Here is a 5,675-nt window from a genome sequence, read left to right as displayed (position 1 = left end):
CACTGAGCACTGCTTTCCAGAAGCAAAATAAACAAGACCCTCAGGGGCCACAGAGTAGCATCTGGCATGAGGACATGGCCAGGGGAATGGATTCACAGCCGGGACAGAGCATGTCAGGGCCTAATGCAGGAACACTCTGGGACAGGCAGAGCGCCCCTGGTGCACCCAGCTAGGCTGCCCAGTGCTGTAGCCAGTGGCCACATGTGGCTACTTCAATTTCAGTTTCAACTAATTAAAATTAAATTCTCAGTTCCTCGGTCATACTAGCCACATTTCAACTGCTCAATAGCTGCAGGTGGTTTAGCAGCCACTACACGTGACAGCACAAATATAGAACATTTCCATCATTGCAACAAGTTCTGCGCTGGGGGAGGATAGTGATGGCTCCCACGTACTGACTACACGACACCCACCAGACATTCTAGTCCACTCATAAGTCCCACAGAGCAAGCTCAATGGTCTCATTCTAGAGATGAAGACCCTTCAACCTGAAGTTCAGACACCTCTCTCAAGGAATGCAAGACAGGCAGAGTTTGAACTTGGAACTTTTGATTCCCAAGTCCTTGATGCTTCAGGGCTAAGCCTCCCTGGAAGCTAAGTCTCGAAGGAGCTTGTAGGAAGCAAGAGAGAAGGGTCTTGTTATGGGCTGACTTGTCCCCCAAACATTCATATGTTGAAGTCCTAATGCCCCAGGACCTCAGAATGCGGCCATATTTGGAGACAGGGTCTTTAAGGAGGTAAGCAAGTAAAAATGAGGCCATGAGATGGGCCCTCCTCCAGTACAACTTAAGTCCTTGAATTAAGAAGTCTGGATGCGGTCAGGCTCAGAAGGAAGACCACGTGAAGACACACAGAGAAGCCATCTCCAAGCCAAGGAGAGAGGCCTCAGGAGAAACTGACCTTGGAGACACCTTGATTTCCAACTTCTGGGCTCCAGAATTGTGAGAAGAGAAATGTCTGTTGTTTAAGGCCCCCAGTCTGTGATACTTTGTAATGACAGCAGGAGCTGACTTAATAAGGGCACAGAGAGGAGGGGGTCCTGCATCTCCACAGAGCTTGATGATTCTGTATCAATTAATTACAATACAGTGTGATACCTAAATGCAAAAACCTAGGGGTGTGGGGGGAGGGGCTGTACAGCAGGGGCAAGAATTAACTCTGTCAGGTTGTCAGGGGAGGCCATCCAGAGGAGGAGGGACCTCAGCCGGGTTTGGAGATTTGAATGGAAAGGCAAAGAGTGAAGGGAGTTTTCCAGGAAAACACAAAAAGGCAGGAGACGACTAGGCAAGTTGGGAAGATGGCAAGGGATCTGGCTGTGCTGGTGAGCAAAGTTGTAGGGAGGCGAGAGCGGGTAGACCGCTGCACCAGGACCAGAGCAGCCGCTGTGCCTCACAGGAGCAAGGACTTTGTCTCCTGGGCACCCACCGGCGCCACTGAAGGGTTTTTGAAAAGCAGAGGAACTAATGTATCTGGGCAGAGAATGATCCAGAGGAGAAAAGACTAAAAATAGAACATTAAAAAGTGATTTATCAATCCAGGCAATGCTGCTTTGGGCCAGAACCAAGGAAGTGGTCCTGGAGGTGGAGAGAGGAGGTGACAGACAGGAGACACAGCTTCTCTGAGTCAGGGGATTCGGGAGCAGGACCAGTCGGGATGCCTCCCAGATGTGGGGCTTTCCGGGGGAGGATGCCCTACTGAGCACAGCAGGCCTAAAGGCGATGATGAAGATGAACTTGGTTTGATGCAAATTGAGCTTGAGGTGCCTGGGTGCACTGTTGCCTACGCCTGTTAGTGCTCAAGGGATACCTGGGTTCCAGAATCCGTCATTTTAGAGACGAAAAGCCATGGGCATGAACGTGAACACAAGGAAGGGTTGGGAGGTAGAAGCTGTGGCTGGTTAGGAGTATGTCTGCAATTATGAAAAAGTGCTGGAAATTGTCACAGCCAAGAGGAGCCAAGGAAACGTGACAACTAAATGCCATGTGGGATCTTAGATCAGAAAAAGAATATTAGGTACAAACTAAGGAAATCTGAATAAAGAATGGGCTTTGGTTTAATAATAATATGTTCAATATTGATTCATTCAGTGTGGTAAATGTACCATCCTAATGTGAGATGTTAATCATTTAGGGGAAACTGGGTGTCGGGGAAACTCGCTGTACTTTCTTTGCAACTTTTCTGTAAATCTAAAACCATTTGGAAATGAAAAGTATCTTTTTTTGGAAGAGTGTCAGGCTTAGTTGCAACTATATTATGTTTTTAAATCCGAGAGACATAACTGACATATTTTCTCTGATGAGCAGAGATGCCTTTGTGTTCCCTGGTGGCTGCAGAGCTGTTCCCTTGGAGACCTCCCCCGAGGTGGCACGCCTGTAAGAGCACATTCACCCAGTGCCTCCTTCTGGAGTGAGTCACGCTGTGAATCATCTCTAACAACACTCTGCTCCCCGAGTTTACCCCACCTTAAGGGCATATCAAGGTGGCAGTAATAACACACTTCGCATCCAACCTAATCTTTTTTCTCAACCTGTCAGTGTAGAAGTGTGCCTCCTGTCAAAAAGAACTGCTTCATGTTAGGATAAACAAGGCACTTGAAAATGGGAATAATCTTAGTTTACCCTAAACTACAATTGTGATTGACATCTGGAGCAGGACATTTCTTTACTGTGGGTGCCATGTAGTTTCCCTGTCCCCCCAGCACTGTGTCAACCAAACACTATGCCCAGACATTTCCAAACATGGCCAACTCCAGTCCCCTCCCTACCGTGTCCCACCCCAGGGACCAATAAACTAAATCCTTAGGGCTGTGACAGGGAGGAGAACAATGAAAAATATTAAAGGAATAGGAAAACAGGCACCAAAAAGAAGTTATCTACACATGTGATAAAACTATAGAGAACTAAACACACACACACACGCACACACCCATCAGAATAAGATGTGTGGATTGCATGAATGTCAATATCCCAGCTGCAATACCTACTATAGTTTTGCAAGATGTTGTCCTTGGGGGACATACAGGATCTCTCTGTACTGTTTCTTACAACTACATGGGAATCTGCAATTATCTCAATAATATTTTCAATGTAAAAAAAAGAACTTAAACAACGAGTTCCTACTGTATAGCACATTTTGTATTCAACATTTTGTAATAACTTATAATGAAAAAGAATATATATATGTATGACTGAATCACTATGCTGTACACCAGAAACTAACATAACATTGTAAATTGAATATACTTCAATTAAAAATAAAAGAACTTAAGGGCAGCCATTGTTGCCATTGTTAAATCGTAAATGTTCATCTCTCCCCCGACCCCTCCAAATTCTTATACACATATTCAGCCTCAAAAGGTGAGCGTAGTTCTGGTTACAGACTCAGAGAAGCCAGAGCTCAAGTCCAGACTCCGACTCTCACTAGGTGTGTGACCTTGGGTAAGGTCCATAACCTCTCTGGACTGCCGTTTCCTCATCTAACAAGTGGGAATGGCAGACCAACTTAGATGGAATGATTAGATGTAGCAAGGCAGGCATGCGATATGGAGCAGGCATCTACTTCGCCAGCCCTCTGGTTGTGGGTTGCAGGACTTTGCCCCAAGTTCTCAGCTTCCACTTTCTCCATGCAGCATCCTCCCTCCTCTGCACCCTGTTTCTTCCACCCCCACCTACCTAGAGAACCCTGGGCCGCACATCCAACCTGCACACGGACATCCTGCAGACACAATGCCACAGGTGTGCAGGCCCAGCAGAGGGGAGGTTCCACATCCCATTCGGAGCAGCCGGCTTCTCGCTTCCTGCTCTCGCCCCCAGCGCCCTCCCAGGTGGCCAGCTGCAGGTTGTAAACTAGCCTGTATGCGAAAGCCTACCAGTCAGGCTTTTAGGTACCAAAATAACCTGGAGAGCAAGGGCTGTTCTGACCTCTGGTCTCCAGGGACTGACCTTCCAGCACTCTCTCTGGCTTTCACACCCACATGGTCTCAAAGGTCGGGCCTATTACTGCCCACTTGGACTTAGGATATACTGGGGTCAAGCAGGGCAGGAACCAACAGGCTGGTCCTCTTGCCAGGCCCTGCTGGGCATATTCCCTGGTCCCTGGCCTGCCCAGGGTCTCCAGCAGGAGTCAACCACAGCTGGCCTGTGGGCTTAGGGCATGGTGGGGGTAGCGGAAGGGCTAAGATCCCCAGAGGAGCATGCCACCTCCCTCATCATCACTTTCCTGAGAATCCTAAGACAAGGGCGGGGCTGGAGTAGAAGCGTGCTGTTCCCTTAGCTCTGGAGAAAAAACAGAGGAGAAATTGTCTGACCCTGCAAACCCACAGGGCCCAGCCTCCTGCCTATATCATCATCATCATTCTTCCTCCAAAAAAGGCTCCTCATCCTATCAATATCAGAATACCTCAAATTCAACACTCAAGTTCAAACTTTGCTTTGTGTGTGTGGGATCCTGTCCAAAGTTCCCAAGTGGAGCCTCCAGTCCCCAAAACACAAAGCAGCCTGGAACCCTACTGAACAAACCCAGATGTGGGAGCCTACATGGGCCCCAAACCCATGCTGTGTCCAGCCCTCTGCCACTGATTTTGGTCCTGGAGACCTGACCCCCAGTGTCCAGCCCACACCTGACCCCTCCCATTCACCCTCGTACCTCCTATGAGTGGGTTTAACTGTGCAAAACTCTCCAAACCCCTTTTATCCTATTCTCTTGAAGCATGGACCAGAGCCTACACATCCCCCAAGCCCCTCCGTGGCCACCAGGAGAGCCAGCTCTTCAGTCTCCCTGCCATCATTTTCAGACCCCCAGGGCTGGGGTGCCAAGAAAGGCCTCCATGAAGGACAGGGCCCTGGCATCACCTCCTTCTTCAGCTCCACCTTCCTCCCAGACGCCAGTAACCTCTCCCCACCCTTCTATGCCCAGTCTCAGCAAAGACACTAACCAAGAAGCCTGTCTGGCTCCCAGTGAACCCCTTTTCAGGGACAACCCCTTCCTAGGGCTGGGCTGTGTCATCGCTGGCCACAGGGCGTTGATGCCCTGAACCAAAGCTGGGCCAGTCAGACTCTCCAGCCCGAACAGCACACTGGAACCAAAGACTCCGAGCATTTGGTGCTGAGCCACTACCAGGTGGATGGCCACCCGGAGGGCAGGACCCTGAGCTCCGGGGCTGGGACCCCTGGGCTTCTCTGATTTCTGCCCACCCCAGGCGGAAATCTCTGAGGTCCTTCCAATGCAATCCTTCCCCCCTCCTTTAAACTAGCTGAATCTAATTTCATTGCTTGCATTCAATAGAAATTAACCAACAACCCGGAGCGCAAACAAGACTTGGACCCAAAAGTTGAATCAGAAATGAAGAGTGTTTTTGCTTACATTTGTCTGTTGCCCTGTTTATTTCAGGAAGCTCTTTGGATGCCCTGGAGCTAGGATTAGCCAGGCCATTAGTCACCCTGCCACCAAATTTCCAGGGAAACAGCTTACCCCAGGGCCCCTGAAGAAAGCCGGACACACCAGGCCCACCAGGTGAGCATACTGACTTCCAGACGCCTTCTCGCCTTGATGGGCCTGTGCTGAGCCTCCTTCTAGATGCCACCCGCCCCTCACCCCAGACTCAGGGACCAAAGGCCGCTCCTTCCATGTTGGTGACATCACAGCCTCCCCAACAAGTCAGCCTGACTCACGACCAG

Source organism: Camelus bactrianus, chromosome 5, assembly GCF_048773025.1.
Source record: "Camelus bactrianus isolate YW-2024 breed Bactrian camel chromosome 5, ASM4877302v1, whole genome shotgun sequence".
NCBI lineage: Eukaryota > Metazoa > Chordata > Mammalia > Artiodactyla > Camelidae > Camelus > Camelus bactrianus.
This window is presented reverse-complemented; position numbering follows the sequence as displayed.